At 42.3% G+C, this 19,038-nt stretch overlaps 1 pseudogene; it reads right to left on the bottom strand.

Annotated features, from left to right (window-relative positions):
* Positions 1 to 15,240: 15,240 nt before the first annotated feature.
* On the bottom strand, positions 15,241 to 18,273 carry LOC112917534 (poly [ADP-ribose] polymerase 1 pseudogene; annotated as a pseudogene).
* Between the last annotated feature and the right edge of the window lie 765 nt (positions 18,274 to 19,038).

Genomic DNA, 19,038 nt, shown 5'->3' with positions numbered 1-19,038 from the left:
GAGAAAGAGGGAAAGAGCACACTAGCAGGGAGGAAGATATGGAAGAACAGGCAGGAGGAACAGAGGAAGAGGGAAAAGCAGACTCCTCACTAAGCAGGAAGCCTGATGCAGGGCTCACCCTATGACCCTAGAATCATGAACTGGGCTTAATTGACTGAGCACCCAGGCACCTCAAAGGGGCACCTTGAACTTCTAATGACAGTCTATCAAATCCATCTCTTTCTAGTTAAAAGACAGATTATCTAATCTTCCAAGAGTCCTTGTCATCCACAACTTTCCCTACTTTTTGTTTTTCTGACTCAAGAAATAGAAGTGATGGTTTGAGATGTTCCCTGAGGATTAGTAGTTTTGTGAAAAATAAGCACGGATTAGCAGAATGAGGACACTTAGTCAATTTCCTCAATTACTACAGGCTTGGAGTAGCAACACATGAAGATTTAATAACTAAGAGGTAAGGAAAAAATAGCTGATGGATGACATTGGAAAGTTGCTTGGAAATTTTTTGCTTGGAATCAAATAGAATAACTCAAGAATGAAGCTGATCATAGGATATAATACTTTGATGTTTCATTATGTAACAAGTTAAAATCTAAATTTAGTTATTTTTAAATACTTTAAAGAATATTTTTTAAATAATCTCTACACTCACCATGGGACTCAAACTTACAACCCCTAGATTAAAAGTTGCATATGCCACCAACTGAGCCACCCTTGCATCCTCTAAAATATAGTCAAAATCATAATTGACTGAATCAAAGTCTCATTTCAGCTCTCTTATCTTACCAGGGTGTAACCTATTTACAGACAAGAAAACACTGATGGGCCTCCTTGTCACATGGTAATGGTGACTGGAATTACAGAAATGGGATCTAGGAGAAAATAGGTACCTTGTTCCTTGTGGCTTTTTTTTTTTTTTAATTATTCTCTATTAAGTCATTACAAAACACACAGGTGTTGCTTAAGATATGTGGTACTTCTGAATAACAGAAGGAAAACTTAGCAAAAACTTTGGATTTCTAATCTTCTGAACAATGCACAAATTTCAAAATATGAATGGAAGGAACACTATCCACTATGAAATCTAGAAACTGCTACATCAGCTAAAAAAGAGCTTATCTGGAGCTTTTGTTCATCATTCACTGAGCTCTTATCAGATTCCTCACTAAGAGAGATCCAAACGTCCTTCTCATTCCTCAAGCTTCCAGTTCTATCCCACCTCTGGTCAAGTTTTCTTATTCTGGAAAGAGCAAAACCAATACCTACGTTCAGATATCTGACATGGGGCACCTAGATCTAATTCGCCACCATATTAAACCTGGATTTTTTTTTTAATTAAACTTTTAAGTTTGAGATGAAACGTATATATTCACAATCCCATGTACCATTTGTCCAGTTTCCCCTAGTAGCAGCACCTTGGAAAACTCTAGCATAATAACATAACTACCACCTGATACTGTTAGCTCTTCAAAAGAATGTCTTATTGTTTCATGGGTTAGTTAGCTCACCTGCACTCACCGGCCAGCAGGGGTAGCCTGCACAAGCTAATTGTATGACCCAGTTAAGTTTTGAATCATGCTGGAAGAACTGGGTTTGTCATATTAATCACGCTGAATGAAACTAATTATATACGTGTGAATTGTTCAAGTTTAATACCATTAAAGGAATGATTCTCTTTGGGACTGTGGGGAAAAGTACTAAGAAAAATCTTAGGTATTTTTGATGACTTATTGATTGCATTGTCTTCAAAATATACTCCCTTTTCCCATTCTGATAAACTTTCATGTGCAGTGATATGGTGGGCAGAACTCTCACTATAGCACCAAATTTTCCACCCATATGTTATACATGCCCTGATAATTCCTGGGACTGTGAATATAATGACTTTTCCTCTTGTGATTATGTTTTTATATGGCAGAAGTGACTTTGAGATATGGAGATTATCTAGGTGGGCCCGACCTAACTCTATGAACTCTTTAAAAAGTAGGGAGTTTTCTTTGGCTGGTTGTAGAAGGCGAAATTTGAGAACTGTGCTCTGGCTGGCCTGGAAGAAAGCAAACATACCATGTTGTGGAGTAACAATGGTGACCACGGGCTTCTTTCCGTGCCAATAGCGCTCTCGCAAAGTTGGTGAATGTTCCTAAAACCCGCTGGACTTTCTGCAAGAAGTGTGGTAAGCACCAACCCCTCAAAATGACACAGTACAAGAAAGGCAGGATCCCTGAGTGGCTCAGCGGTTTGGCGCCTGCCTTTGGCCCAGGGATGGTCCTGGAGTCCCACGTTAGGCTCCCTGCATGGAGCCTGCTTCTCCCTCTGCCTGTGTCTCTGCTTCTCTCTCTCTCTCTCTCTCTCTCTCTCTCTCTCTCTCTCTGTGTGTGTCTCTCATGAATAAACAAGTAAAATCCTTATTTTAAAAAAAAGAGAGAGAGAGAGAAAGGCAAAGATTCTCTTTATGTCCAGGGAAAGCAGCGTTATGGCAGGAAGCAGAGTGGCTATTGTGGGCAGACTAAGCCAATTTTCCGGGAAAAGGCTAAAACTACAAGAAGATTGTGCTGAGGCTTGAATGTGTCAAGCTCAACTGCAGATCTAAGAGGATGCTGGCTGTTAAGAGATGCAAGCATTTTGAACTGGGAGGAGATAAGAGAAAGTGATCCAGTTCTAAGCTCCATATTTTGTTATGAAGACAATAAAATCTTGACATTATGTTCATTTCAACAAACAAACAAACAATGGTGACCATGGGGAAAAGACCTAACAGCAGCCTTTAATTGCTCAGAGCGGGTCCCAGCTGACAGCCAGTGAGTAAACAGAACCTCAGTCCTGCAATCGTAAGGAACTAAATTCTGCCAACAATAGCAGTGAGCTTAGAAGTGAAATTTCCCCCAGAGCCTCCAGATAGAAACTCAGTCCAGCTGACTCTTTGATGTCAGCCTTGTAGTACCCTGAGCAGAGAACCCAGCCACCATGCCAGACTTCTGAACAGGTGATGAAGTAGATGATGAGAAACTCAGGTGACCCAGTAATGACCCCTCACAATTCTGTAGTGACCTCTGCCTTTGAAAATCAGCATACTAAAATTAACATTGTGAAACTAGGGCATAACAAAGATTTACAACATAAGGAAAATAAGAATAAATAAAATGTCATGTGGCCCTGACTCATGATGGAGTCATATATGCAAGTCATATATGAGTTTGCATATAGCAAACCCAGCAGAGCCACGTTTAATTCACTATTGTCATCAATAAAAACTTCTGACAGCTGGCACATATGTCATGTCTAAGCTTATGTCTCACTCTGTAAATAACTTAGAAGCCCCTGCTAAACCTCAACATTTCTTAATTATTTCTCTCTCTTACTTTGTTACTTCATTTCTCTAAGGAAAGCAGATTTCTCACGGTTGTCGAGGTAACCACTTCTTCCTTTTATTTTCATGGGCACTTAAGAAAAAGTCCACTCTGTGCCTTTTTTATTTTTATTTTTCTTGCTAGGAAGACAAGTTCAGTTCCATTTCAAACTAAATAGCCACGACATAATGATTTTAATATAAATACATTATCTTAGCCCTCTTTGATTGAGAAGTCATATTCATTCATTTATCCAACAAATACCTATTGAGCCTTAAGTGTGTATCTTTAAGTTAGGCTCTGGGGTAAAGAGGAACAACATGAGCCCTATGTCTAGAACATACAGCCTAGACACAGAAATGGGCTTCTAACAGAGAAATGCAATGCATCAAGTCAAATGCTATGGGAGAGGCAAGGACAAGGAATTGAGCAAACATTGGGGAATGGCTAATCCAGTTTGGGGTGGGGGGATTAAAAAAGGTTTCCCTTTCCTGGGTGGCTCAGTGGTTGAGCGGTTGGGCCTTTGCCTTTGACTCAGGACGTAATCCCAGAGTTCCGGGATCGAGTCCCACATCGGGCTCCTGCATGGAGCCTGCTTCTCCTCCCTTTGCCTGTGTCTCTGCCTCTCTCTGTGTCTCTCACGAATAAATAAATAGAATCTTAAAAAAAAAAAAAAGGCTTCCCTGAGGAAGTGTTTCCTATTGCTACTGTAACAAACTTCCACAAACATAGTGGCTTAAAATAAGATATATTTGTACAGCATAGTGACTATAACTTAATAATACTGTATTGTATATTTGAAAGTTGTTAAGAGAATAGATCTTAAAAGTTCTCATCACAAGAAAAGAAATATATGTGTGGTGATGGATGTTAATTAAATTTATCATGGTGATTATTTCACAATATATATAAGTATCAAATAATTGTGTTGCTTACCTGAAACTAATGTAATGTTATATGTCAATTATATAACAATTAAAAAAAAAAACATGGGGATGCCTGAGTGGCTCAGCGGTTTGGCCCCTGCTTTCTGCCCAAGGCGTGATCCTGGAGTCCCGGGATCAAGTCCCACATCGGGCTCCCTGCATGGAGCCTGCTTCTCCCTCTGTCTGTGTGTGTCTCTCTCTCTCTCTCTCTGTGTCTCTCATGAATAAATAAATAAAGTCTTTGAAAAAAAACAATTTAAAAAAACAGCACAAATTGTTTTCTTTCAAATTTCTGGTCATTGGACACTGGAAGTCCAAAATCAGGCTGTCACAGGGCTATATTCCTTCTGGATGCTCTAGGGAAGACTCTGTCCCTTATCCTTTCCTACTTCCATAGACCACATACATTCCTTGGCTCATTGGCCCCCTTTCAGCAATGGCATCACTTTGACTTCTACTTCCATATCACATCTTCTCTTTCACTCTGATCCTCCTGCCTCCCTCTTGTGAGGGCCTTTGTGATTACATTGAACCCCTTCAAATAATCCAGGATAATCACCCCGTTTCAAAATTCTTAAATTTTCAACCTAATCATACCTGCAAAATCTCTTTTACCTTGTAAGGTAAGAGTTTCTTGGGATTAGGATGTGGATGTCTCCGCGGGCAAAGGGGCATTATTTAGCCTACCATAGGAAGTAACTAGATTAGGAGATTGAAGAATCTTCCAGGCAGTGGAAACATTTGAAAAAGCTTAAAACAGACCTAGATGAGGGGAATTACAGAACTTTATAGTTAAATGTCTTTGGCTGTAAAATAAGAGTATTTACCCCACCTCATCATATAGGATAAAATAATACATGTTAAGCTCTAAAAACAATGTGTTCATTATATGCCCATGTGTAATGAGGGGGAGGAAATCTACAAAAGAGGCTAAAATAGTAAGCAGAAACCAGAAATCGTGGTAAGCAAGGACAGGCAGGTCTTGTTGAATTAACCTGAGAGGGTTTCATTGAAGAATTTTAAGCAGAAATGTGGCATCACTGCACATGTATTTGAGTTGACTGTCCTTGCTGAATGGAAAACAGATTACAAAAGACAAGATAGAGGGCAGCCCTGGTGGCTCCGCAGTTTAGCACCGCCTTCAGCCTGGGGTGGGATCCTAGAGGCCTGGGATTGAGTCCAATGTCAGGCTCCCTGCATGGAGCCTGCTTCTTCTCCCTCTGCCTGTGTCTCTGCCTCTCTCTTATGTCTCTCATGAATAAATAAATAAAAATAATTAAAAAAAAAAAAGACAAGATAGTGGTAGTAGGAAGTAGGGCTGGGACAAGGGTGAAGTGAGTAAAGAAAGCATTTGCTTTGTATGCACAATTTAAGGAGGAACTAAAAAGCTCACTAAACACGATAAATGATATTTTAATGCAATATACTTTTTTAGGATTTTTATTTTTAAGTAATCTCTATATATAGCATGGGACTCAGAGTTAGGGCCTTGAGATCAAGAGTCATACCCTCTACTGACTGCGCCAGTCAGGTGCCCCAATGAATTTTTTTTTTTTTAATCAAAATTAATGGGCAGCCCAGGGGGCTCAGCGGTTTAGCGCTGCCTTCATCTCAGGGTGTGATCCTGGAGACCCTGGATCGAGTCCCACGTCTGGCTCCCTGCACGGAGCCTGCTTCTCCTTCTGCCTGTGTCTCTGCCTCTCTCTCTCTCTGTGTTTCTCATGAATGAATCAATAAATAAAATCTTTTTTTAAAAATCAAAATTAATGCAAAAAAATCCACAATGAACAATATGAAAATTGCAAATAAAGTCAGAGTTATTAGGGAAATTATTGAAATTATTATGTGAGAGATGATGAGAGTCTGAAGCAGAGAAGTAACAGTGGCAATAAAGACAGTTGGATGGGTTAAGGATTGCTATGAAAGGAATTGTGTCAGTGAGGGCTGGCCCTTGTCTAAGAGAGTATACGCAAGGGGAAGCAAAAGTTTAGTTAGGGGAAAGGGTAGAGTGTGTCAAAGAGGAAACTAAATTCCATTTTGTACATACTGAGCTTAAGAAGAATAATACATTGAACTGGATTCCTGTAGGCAGGTGAAAAATATGAACATAACAAAGCAAAAATTATACCAAACTTTTCTGCTCCCTCACCTGTTATCATCTAAGGTTCTTCACTACTGTCTTCCTGCCAGACCAGTTCTATGGAAGGGAAGAAAAGGATCTTGAAGAACCTAGTTCCTTAGAGTACAGGAGCAAAAGCTCAGAAGCTAATTTTTGGAAGGGAGATGACCAGAGAATGTCAGGCATGTGTTAGAGCACTGATGGATCTTCCCTTTGTCCTTGAACCATTTTCAGTTCATTACATTTCAGATCTTTCTGTTCCTTTATGATTCATGACATCAAACTCTAACCTTTGTTGGTACTGTCACTTATTGACAACTTGGTCATTACCTTTTTCTCGTAAAAGACTTTGACCCCTGTGAGCCATCCGTATCCTATTATTAACCCAGAGTTCCTTCACTCTAAAATCTTACATGCAAACATACCACTCTAGGACTTTGATCTTCCTTCCAGTTCTTCCCTTAGTCACTCCGTTATCCATCAGTCCCTTGAGCTCATCAAGACTTAATTGCCCTTGACACTCTGATATGGACGCCTATGAGCTCCTTTCCACTTTCACTTCTATTTCTATCCTGTTTATATTGCAGCTGTGCATCACTTCAGACATTCTGTATCAATCTCAATTCCCATACTTAGTTTCCTTTTGTCATATTACCTGATAGACTCTGTAAGGACCATGATATAAATAGATGCATGTTGGGGTACCTGGCTGGCTCAGTCAGTAGAGCATACAACTCTCAATCTCAGGGTCATGAGCTCAAGCCCCATGTTGCACGTGGAACCTACTCAAAAATAAATAAATAAATAGATGCACGTTATACATTACACAAGAACATGCTACAAAGGGAGGAAATGGAAACCAACCCAGACTCTATTCAAGGTCTTGAGGTAGTTTTTCCCTGAGGGTGCAACTTTTTTCTAATCTGCCACAGTCTAGTGCAGAGATTCACAAACTATGGGCAAACCAAATCTACCTGCTGCCTTTTTTTTTTTTTTACTGCCTATTTTTTATGGTCACAAGTTAATAATTATTTTTACATTTTTAACTGGTTAATAAACTCAAAATAAGGATATTTTATGGCACATGAAAATTGTATTAAATTCTAATTCTAGTGTCCATATATAGCTTTATTTGAATATATAGTCATTCTTATTCATTTACAAATTGTCTATGACTGATTTCACACTACAGAGGCTGAGTTAAATAGCTGTGATAGAGACCATCTGGCCCACAAATCCTAAAATATGTACTATCTATCTCTTTACAGAAACAAAACTTACCTACCCCTGTCCAGCAGGTCTGTTGCCTGTAATCTCTGTACTAACACCTGGACTGTCAAATATTTGCTAGGGAAAAACCAACAATTGTACAGACTGGTGCATTGGATGATGCATGATCCTAAACCCCACCTGGAAACTCAACATTACCTAGACTTCCTTCTAATTTCCCAAGTCAGCTCTCTTTTCTTCAGCCTTTCACTTTTTTTTTCCTCCTCTAAAGCCTCCAAACATTTCACCCCCTCATCTCAACAGATGCGTCACCTCCTACTTCTAAGTGAAAATAGAAGCCATCAGATTGGTACTCCTTCAGTTTCCTGCTTCTGCACCTACAAATTTGTCTGCAGTTACCCTCATCCTCTATTTACTACCTCTTGTTTCAACAGAAGAGGGACTTTTCACTCATTTAAAGCAAAGTCTTCAACCAGTACTCTCTAGATACCATCACCTTCCTCTTCTCCAGAAGCAAATGAAGAAAATCTGACTTCATACAGTATGTATTTGGAAAAAGAAGGAGTATTTATTTTTCAAGATTTATTTCTTTATCTGAGAGAGAGAGAGCCTGAGGGGCTCAGGCAGACACAGAGGGAGAGAATCTCAGCAGACTCCCCACTGAGCATGAAGCCTGTAACCAGGGCTCCATCTCAGGACCCTGAGATCATGATCCGAGCCAAAACCAAGAGTTGGACACTGATTCATCTGAGCCACCCAGGTGCCCCAAGAGCATGATACTCTTGATCTCAGGGTCATGAGATTGAGCTCCACATTGGGTGTAGAGATTGCTTAAAAAAATAAAATCTTTAAAAAAAGAAAATATTTCCCTGAATTATGCAGATCTTCCAAATATTTACACATCTCATATGATATCTAAAACAATCAGATTTGCTGTTATCACCACCCATCTCATCAAACAAGTATTGGGAACCTATCAAGCTCAGGAGCAGCTATAAATCTTCCAAAATTAGGGCAGCCCGGGTGGCTCAGTGGTTTAACACCACCTTCAGCCCAGGGTGTGATCCTGGAGACCCAGGATTGAGTCTCAAGTCAGGCTCCCTGCATGGAGCCTGCTTCTCCCTCTGCCTGTGTCTCTGCCTCTGTGTATGTGTGTGTGTGTGTGTGTGTGTGTGTGTGTGTGTGTGTGTGTCTCATGAATAAATAAATAAAATCTTTAAAAATAAATAAATCTTCCAAAAGTATAAGTCTTGTTTAAAAGTTCAAATTTTATCAGTGCCAACAAATGCCATCAGTTGTTTTCCTCGAAGTGCCAAGGTCACTTGGTTCCTTTTCAAGAAAATGTCTATTAAGAACCCAAGTCTGAAAAGGCATAATTTTTTTCTGTTAGCCATTTTTTTTCAAATAAAAATTGTGTTCCATGAATAATATTGTTTAGTTCAACAATGACACAAGTGTCTTTCTTTAAGATAAGCATAGTTCTTTGGCTTGTACTAAAAGTGCTATAAAAAGACTTTCCGTGTTGATAGGATGTTAAATATGTACTTAAGGGTTGAGATTTAATGAGTAATGTTTACTCTTTCCTCAAGAACATTTTTCAATGAAACTGGTACTTTTAACTACAAGAGCAGTGATGAAAAGTACAAAGGCTTCTAATAGAGTTCAATGATACTGTCTTGATTTGTGCTAAAGTGGCAGCAGACTTACCCACCATTGTTTTTGTATTTTCAGTGCGATTCTTAATACCATTATTTTTAAAAGGCAGATAGTGTTTGTGTATTATTACAAAAATAGGTCTGACCTCCAGGACCCCATAGAAAAATCTCAGAGAACCCCATGGAGACACAAATCATAATTTGAGAGTTGCTCTTAACATTCAAGTGTCCCAGGACTTAATCTTGGTATTTTCCCTTCTCAGTTTGTTCTAAGTTCATAGAAAATCCTTAGTCTTGTGACTTTAAATTATCTATCCTCATGACTTCTAATTTTATGTCTCCAGCCTGAATATTTCTCCTGTAGACTAGATGTGTATAGATATTGTGATTTACAAGAAATGTATATTTGGATTTCATCTCACTTCTGGCCTAGAGCACCTAAAAATCAGGAATTTCCTGAGTAATAAGAATGATTTATCTTGATATTCAAAACAAACCTATTTCAACCACACCCAAGTTTATGCTAATAAGAAGACTTTGGAAAGCATCTAAGAATGGGTGCTGCCTGCAAGGGGAACCAACCTGGTGATTAGATGGTTGGAATTTTCTGTCCTATCCCCCTGAACTCTGGGGAAGGGGGCTGGAAGTTAAATCTATGGCCAGTGATTTAATCGTGCCTACAGAATTGGAGTCTTCATAAAAACCCTAAAGACCAGGGCCAGAGTCCCCAGGTTTGTGAACACATGGAAATTTGAGTAGCACTCCTGAAGAGGACACAGAAGCTCCATGTTCTTTCCCACATACCTTGCTCTATGCATCTCTTCTATCTGGCTGCTCCTGAATTATCCTTTCATAACAAAGTGGTAATCTAGCAAGCAAATGGTTCTCTAAATATATGAGTTACTCTGGCAAGTTAATCAAACCCAAGGAGTGGGTTGTTGAAATCTCTAACCTATAGTCATTTGGTCAGAAACAGAAGTGACAACCTGGATTTGCACTGCAATCTGAAGTAGGGGGAGGGCAGTCTTGTAGGACTGAATCTTTATCCCATGGGATCTGAGACTATTATCAAGTAGATAGTGTCAGAAATGAGTTAGGTTGTAGGGTACCCAGCTGTTATTGAAAGAATTGTGAGGGGAGGGATGCCTGGGTGGCTCAGTGATTGAGCGTCTGCCTTTGGCCCACGGTGTGATCCTGGAGTCCCGGGATTAAATCCCACATTGGGCTCCCTGCATGGAGCCCGCTTCTCCTCTCTCTGCCTGTGTTTCTGCCTTTCTCTCTGTGTGTCTCATGAATAAATAAATAAAATCTTTAAAAAAAAAAAAAAAGGAATTGTGGGGGGGAAAACCCACACATCAATATTGGGTGCAGAAACATAATAGGTATTTCAAATCTAATATTTTCCAACAGAATTCCTGATCTTACTAGTAGATCCTCCCCAAATTGCTGTTTGTATTCTCTGCCTTCTCATTAAATGATCTCATCTGTTTCCTTGCTCAGGCAAAAATTATTTGAGCCATCCTTGACTGTCTTTCTTTTGTACCTCACATTCATTTTGTCAGCAACCTTGTTTGTAGATTCAGAAATCAGATTCTTACCATTTCTCATCATCTGCACAGCTACCACCCATGTGGTCCAAGCCTCTATTATATCTTACCTAGATCATTCCACCACCTTTCTAAGTGGTCTTCTTGTTTCTTCCCTTGGCTACCTATGGGTTTTCTGTTTGTTTTTTCTTCATAGTAGCAGCCAGAATAATTTTTTTTGAAAGATCAGATCATGTCACTCCTTGGCTCAAAAACTATCTTCCTATAGGTATTAGTCAGCGTGGGCAACCATAACAAAATGCCATAAACTACATAGCTCAACCAACACAACTTTATATTCTCACAGTCTTAGAAACCAGAAATCTAAGATCATGGTGCCAACCTGGTTGGGTTCTGGTGAAAGTTCCCTTCCTGGCTTGAAGACTGTCTTCTCACTGTTTCCTCACATGTCAGAGAAAATATGAGGAAGATCTCTGGTGTTTTTTCCTAATAAGGACATTGATACAATTGGATTAGAGCCCTACCTCTATGACCTCATTTAACCTTACTTTCCTCTATCTTCAATACAGTCGCATGGGGGGTTAGTACTTCAACATGTGAATGGGGGTGGGGGGCAGGGAGAAGACACAATTCAGTTCATAAAACCATTTTTTCATTTGGACTAAAAGCCAAAATCTTTATGATGATGCTTTAGTTTGCTACATAAACTACATATTGCTACATAAAAATCAACCCCAAAATTTAGTGGCTTAGAACAACATCCATTTTATTTGCTCATAATTCATGGATCAGAACAATTTGGGCTAGGCTTAAGTGGGAGATTCTTCTGCTTCTTTTACCTAGGATTACTCATTTGTCTACAGTCATCTGGTAACCTGATCAGGGATGAACTGAGAAATAGAGCTCACTCATAAGTCTTATAAGTGCTGCTGTTGGTAGGGCCATGTGATCCCCCATGTAGCAGATTAGTCCAGACTTCTTCACATGGCAATCTCAAGACTACAAATAAAGAGCTAGCCCCAAAGTATAAGTGTTTTTCTAAGCCTCTGTTTTCATCATGATTACTAATGTTGCATTGGCCAAAGCAAATCATAAGGTGTAGCTTAGAATCAATGTAGGAAGGCACTAGACAAGGATGTGGATCAGTGGTGTGCCAAGGATAAGATGGTGGGAGCAGTCTACCCTAGGAATGGGCATGAAGTGGGTATATTGCCAGGGGAATTTTATTTTATTTATTATTTGGTTTTTTAATATTTTATTTCTGGGTTTTTTGTTGTTTTAAGATTTTATCTTAAGTAATCTCTACACTCAATCCCCAATGTGGGGCTTTAACTCACAACCCCAAGATCAAGAGTCCCATGCTCTACTGATTGAGCCAGCCAGGAGTCCCAAAAGGACACTAAATTTTTTTTTTTTGGGGGGGGGGGTTTAAAAAAGATTTATTTATTTGAGAGAGAGAGGAAGAGCTAACAGGGTAAGGGTTAGAGGGAGACAACATCCAAGCAAATTCCTGCTGAGCGTGGCGCCTGCATCTCATGACCTTGAGATCACAACCTGAGCCAAAATCTAGAGTCAGATGCCCAACTGACTGACCCACCCAGCTGCCCCAATACTATTAAGTTTTAATAATACATATATAAACTTCAAATGTCACATTTTTATTCCTTTTTAAATTAGCATTTTCTTCTACATGATAGTAAATGAAGAGAACTTCCCATTATGTGGTTACCTCTAACACATGGACTCAATTATTAGTTTTCTAGGGCTGCCACATAACAAATACCACAAACTTGGCAGTTTGAACTACATAAATTTATTGTCTCACAATTCTGGAGGCTAGAAGTCTAAAAAGAAGTATGGGAGGGTAGGTTTTTTTTCTGAGGGCTATTTAAGAGAAATATTCCATGCCTGTCCCCTAGCTTTTGGTGGTTTGCTAGTAATCTTTGGCATTTAGAAACATCACCTCAATCTCTTTCCTTATCTTCTCGTGATATTCTTCTTGGGTGCATGCTTATATCCAGAATTAGCCTTTTGATAAGGACACCAGTGATACCGGATTAGGGGGCCACCCTACTCTAGTATGACTGTATCTTAACTAATTACATCTGCAAAACTCCAGACCCAAATAAGAACACATTCTGTGGTACTGGAGACTAGGACTTCAATGTATATGAATCTTGGAGAACACAACGTAACTCAACCATAACATGCATGTTTAGTGAAAAGTTAAGTACTCTATTTCCATTGATGATGGAATAGTAACTTGCACAATGTGTGTGGCACTATTTACATTCACTATTTACATGGGGGCCATAGTTAATGATAGTACTGACTACTGAAAATCCAGAAGACAAATCACTTGAAGAAGCATTGGCATCTACTTCAAAAGTGAGTACCATTTTTTTAAAGACTATGCTGAAAGACAAAAATTTAACATGAGCAGGTGTAAAAAGCCCACTTACCTATCACTAATGATGCTTTGGATCAAATGACTGTTCAATTAATTTCACTGATCTTTTTTTTTAAGATTTTATTTGACAGGGCACCTGGGTGGTTTAGTAGGTTAAGCATCTACCTTTGGCTAAGGTCATGATCCCAGTGTCATGGGATGGAGCCCTAAATCAGGCTCCCTGCTTAGTGGGGGGTCTGCTTCTCTCTCTCTCCCTTTGCCCCTCCCCCTGCTTGCACACTCTGTCTCTCAAATAAATAAAATATTTAAAAGGGGGTGGGTAATGCCTGGGTGGCTCAGCAGTTGAGCATCTGCCTTCAGCTTAGGGCGTGGTCCCAGAGTCCCAGGTTTGAGTCCCACATCAGGCTTCCCTCGAGGAGCCTGGTTCTCTGCCTATGTCTCTGCCTCTCTCTGTGTGTCTCTCATGAATAAATAAATAAAATCTTAAAAAAAAAAAAAAGATTTTAGTTGACACAGAGAGAACACAAGAAGGGGGAACAAGAGAGGGAGAAGCAGGCTCCCCACTGAGCAGAGCCTGATGTGAGGCTCGATCCTGAGCCAAAAGTGAATGCTTAACAGACTGAGTCACCCACGCATCCTTACTCATTTTTTTATTGACTGATTTCTTATTTACTTACAAAAGTAGAAGTGCACCATTTAGCTCAGTTGGTTAAGTGTCTGCCTTCAGCAGGGTCCTGGGATCAAGCCCTGCATCAGGCTCCCTGCTCAGTCTGCCATTCCCCCTTCTTGTGCTCTCTATCAAATAAATAAATAAAATCTTTAAAAAATTTTTCAACATTGAAACTGAATTTTTACAAAGAATATGCAAATACAAATGCTGATGAATCACAGAATCATGGTAAAAACAATGATCCTAACATTAAGAAATTTGTAGAGCAGGGACTCCTGGGTGGCTCAGAGGTTTAGTGCCTCTTTCAGCCCAGGGTGTGATCCTGGAGACCCGGGATCCAGTCCCACATCAGGCTCCCTGCATGGAGCCTGCTTCTCCCTCTGCTTCTCCCTCTGCCTGTGTCTCTGCCTCTCTCTGTGTCTCTCATGAATAAATAAAATCTTAAAAAGAAAAAAAGAAGAGCTAGAGATGTCAAATAAATATACAAACAGAGGTATGAGATTATTAATCACTAGGAAAATGAAAATTAAAACCACAATGATGCTGCTATATACCTATATTAGTCTGCTCTGGCTGCTATCACAGAATATGTCAAGGAGACTTAAAACAACAATTTTTTTTTTTTCACAGTTCTGGAGGCTGGAAGTCAAAAATCAAGGTGCTGATGGGTTGGTTTCTGGGGAAGCCTCTCTTAATTTGCAGATGGCCACAATATCACTCCCCTATCTCTGTTTCCTCACTAGACCTTTCCTCTGTGTGTGTGTGGACTTCTAGTGTCTCTTTTCTTATAAGGATACTAGTCCTATTGGATTAGGTCTTCACCCTCATGAACTCATTTAACCTTTATTACATATTTTTAATTTTTTTTAGTATGAAATTAGTTTCTATTTTTACCTCAAAATAAATGCATAACATTTTTCCAAAACTGAACTAAACGTGAACACTTAGAAGGGCTGAAGGAATACTCCCTCCACCCCCACCTCCCCCCACCCCCTAGGAAGCCAGTGAGTAAGGCAGACATTGTGACGCGGGTGGTTCTTCCTGCAGGACTAGTCTAGAACTCCCTTCCTCTTCTACTCTCAGTCGTCCCCACCAGGGTGCTGGCCACAGGGGGACCCCACCCATGCCCCACTCCCAGACCCATACAAACAAGGGATTTGAAAAGTGGGCAAACATCGCTTAACACGTGAGCAAACATTCGTAGAAAATCCTTCCTAAGGAGACTGAGTGGAGGTGGGTCTTGGGCGGCAGGGCGGCGGCCTTGGCCCGGTCAGGCAGTACGGGGTGCTGGGCATCCTCATCCCTGCCACCGGGCTATGCCTCAGCCTCTCGCCCCAGCTCACCACAGGGACATCTTGAAGTTGAACTTGAGCTTCAGCAGGTATTTCAGATTGACCTGAGTGAAGTTGTAGACAATGTACTCGTAATACAGCAGGCAGGTGTCGTTGACCCCAGAGGAGATCCTAGTTCCAAGAGGGACTTCTACGCTAGCCAGACTAATACTAGCGGAAGGGTCAGGGGTCATCTTGCCCAAACCTGTGACCCTGTGCTTGCCCTTGGGTAGCTTGCTGATATGTGACGTGTGCTTTTAGTTCATACATGTTCCCAAGGGCAACTTCTCCCAGCAGGATCAGGTCTATGGGGTCTCCCTGGGATGTGTGGCAGTAGGTGGCACTCTTGGAGACCATGTTGGCAAAATAGATCCCTTTACCAAACATGTAGCCTGTCACAGGCCTGGGTGGGAGGGACTATCCAGAGGCCCTGGGACAGGATCCCCGTGAAGTTGGTGGTCCTGGACCCATGCCACAGCAACCTCCGGTTATGCAGCTGCTTGAAGGGCTTGTAGTGCTGGCTGTCGCCTTCACACTGGATCTTAAAAATATCAACTACCTCCAGGTCATATGCCTTGTGCATGGTCGGGTGAGTGTTCTTAACATACTTCCTGCTGGTCTCTGCTTCCTCAGAATCTCTGTTCACCACCTTAATGTCAGTCTTGAGCATCTCATAGTTGATGTCAATGGGGTCCTTGCTGCTGTCATCAGAGCCACCCCTGAGCAAACTGTAGGCCTCCAGCAGGTTGGCCAGCATTTCCCCCTTGGCCTGCACACAATCCGCATTGTTCAGGAGTGGGGCTTCTTCATCCTAAAGTCGTGGGGGATCAGGGTGGAGAAGCAATTTGTGAGATCCAGGATCTGGGAGTCACTGCTGCCCTGGGACACTGCCTGCTGCTCCTCACTGAGGATGAAGTACGCAGCCTGAATCTGCCATTTGCTCAGCTTCCCCAAGGGTATATTCTGAGAGTCAATCTCATACTCCACCATGGCTTTCTTCATACATTCTATGTCAAAGATCATCAATGAGGTCCTGCATGGGCTTGAGGAGCTTGGACTTGGTGCCAGGCTTCACCATCAGCTTCTTCACTGCCTCTTCGTCCTGGCCATAGTCAATCTCCAGAGGGCAGAATTTTTTGGGATGCTCTGTGAAGTTCTTGGCATGCCAGGCATCCCCAGTTTTCTCTTTATACAATTTCATAAAGTGCTCCATGGCTTCCTCCTTGGATGGCACCTGCTCCAGTTTGTTGCTGCCAATCATGGTGCCCACATGGCCCCAGGACCTGAAGATCCAGTACCTACTTTCTTTGTCATTACAAGCTGCAGCTTGTAATAGGAGTTGGTTCCCTTCACGATGTCTACCAGGCCTAGGGTGGCACTGAACACCTTCCCACCTTTCTCCAGGACATGTGCAGAGTGTTCCAGACCTGAATCCAGATTGACAGCAGCACCACCTTTCAGAGTTAATTTTATTCTCTTCTCAGATCTGTTGACGTCTTCCTCCTTGACGGGGCCCTCGCTGTTCTTGGAGAACGCAGTTCCCAATTTGGCTTTAGGGGCTGCAGAATCTGCTGGCTCCGCCTTCACCTTGGCCCCCCAGGGAGCCAGGACATGGGTGGAGAACAAGTCCTGAAGGCTCCTGGTGGAATTGGACACGTCCCAAAGGAAATCCACAGACACCACTCGGATGCTGGCCTCTCTCACTTCTTCCATCTTCTTGTTCATCTTCTCCACCTCCTTTTTGGTACTGATGAACAGGGAGGCCTGTTGGCTGTGCCTGTCAACTTTCCACTGAGTTCCTCAGTCATGGCCTTCACCTCAACCTTGTTTAGTGAGAGTTTCCCAAGAGTCAGGATCTTCATGTTGGATAACAGCTTACCTGGTGGAGCAGAGCTGTTCATGCCAGCAGGCGCCAAGGCAGTAGACGGCAGGGGTGCAACTGCCACCGGGGCACTGGTCTCAGGGGGAAATATCCAGTCCTGCTTTTTGATCTTCAATTTCTTGACATAAGAGATTTCTTGGAATTCCTTTGGGGTCATCCACTCTTCCGGCTGGGTGTCTATGTTTTGACCATACACTTGGTCCAGGCAGTGACATCCCCGGTACAGTGGTAGGCATCACTCTTGAAGACCAGCTGGCCCCAGCATTCCTCCCTCACAGGGAAGGAGGGCACTGAACACCATGCCATCGGTCACTCAGTCCAAGACCGCAGACTCCCCAGATGGCACTTGCTACGTGTTGAAGATGAACAGCTCTTTCAGGTCATTCATAGAACACACTTTCTTTAGCTCATTCTTGATGTTCCAGATCAGCTCGTTCTGGGCCTTCAGGGCCTTCTCAAGCCTACTGTTCTTATCCTTTTCTTTTTTAGATTTCTTCTTGGCCACTTCATCTATCCCATCCACCTCACCGCCTTCCCTCTTCCCTTCACTCCTGACTCCCAGGAGCTGCTTCTTCAGGCCTTCTTTATCCTCTGGAGTGAAGAGGCCAAAGCCCTTGAACTGGCTGGTGCTCTACTCAGGCTGGAACCCTTGCTCCTCCCTGTTCTTAACAAAGCAGTTTGGGTGGCACCAGCGGTCAATCATGCCTAGTTGGGGCTTCTCTGGATCCAGCGTCTTCTTGGACAGGCATATCTGGCCCTTTTCTATCTTCTCCAGGCAGCCCTTGCACGTGCTTCTGTTGGACTTGGCGAATTCGGCTGCGAAGTCAGCCAGCGTCTTGTCTGTCTTGCCATCTCCTCCATCCTGGCCTTTGCCTGTCACGCCTCCAGCCTCCGCAGTCTTCCTGACTTTCTGCTGGTCGTCCCACCTGGGCTCAGAGAACCTGTCCACCTCCACGTCGGGGTGCCGGATGGAGTGGCCGACCTTCCAGAAGCAGGAAAAGTGGTACCAGTGTGGGACTTTTCCATCGAACATGGGAGACTGCACCATGATGGCCATGCGCGGCGAGTCCTTGGGGATGCTCTCGCTGCATTTCTTGCAAGACGCGCGCCCGCCCTAGGCGTACTCGACCCAGTAGAGCTTGTCCGAAGACTTGGCCATCATCCGCGCACGCCGCCCCCGCCCCCCACTCCCGCTCCCCTGAGCACCCCCCTCGCAACTCCCCCCCAACCACCAGCCGCCTCAGAGCAGGCTGCGCTGCCCGCTGCGCCCCGACCCACCGCCCCTTTATTGTATCTTTAAAGGCTCTATGTCCAAATATGGTCACATTGGGGGGTCAGGGCTTCAACACATAAATTTGAGTGGGGGGACACAATTCAGTTCATAACAAGAATTGCTGGTGGAAGTGCAAAATGTAGAGCCATTTTATTATTTTTTTTGAAGTTTATTTAAAGTAACTTCTCTATCCCCTGTGGGGCTCGAATTTACAAACCTCAGATCAAAAGTTACATGCCCAGGGGATCCCTGGGTGGCTCAGTGGTTTAGCGCCTGTCTTTGGCCCAGGGCGTTAGCTTGGAGTCTTGGAATCGAGTCCCACATCGGGCTCCCTGCATGGAGCCTGCTTCTCCCTCTGCCTGTGTCTCTGCCTCTGTGTGTCTCTCTTGAATAAATAAATAAAATCTTAAAAAAAAAAAAAGTCACATGCCGAGGGCACCTGGGGGGAAAAAAAAAGAGTCACATACTCTAACAACTGAGCCACCCTGGTATAGCCATTTTAAAGATTTATTTAGTTAGTTTAGAGAGAGATAGAATAGGAAATACAGTACGTTCAATGGTACATCCATACAATGAAATGTACTTAGCAATAAAAGGAAACCTGTTTGCTTATCCATTTAGCTTTTTTTTTTTTTTTTTTTTTTTAAGAGG

Source organism: Vulpes vulpes, chromosome 8 (assembly GCF_048418805.1).
Source record: "Vulpes vulpes isolate BD-2025 chromosome 8, VulVul3, whole genome shotgun sequence".
NCBI classification, from domain to species: domain Eukaryota; kingdom Metazoa; phylum Chordata; class Mammalia; order Carnivora; family Canidae; genus Vulpes; species Vulpes vulpes.
Note: the sequence above shows the minus strand (reverse complement) of the source record. Positions and strands in the feature narration are given on the sequence as shown.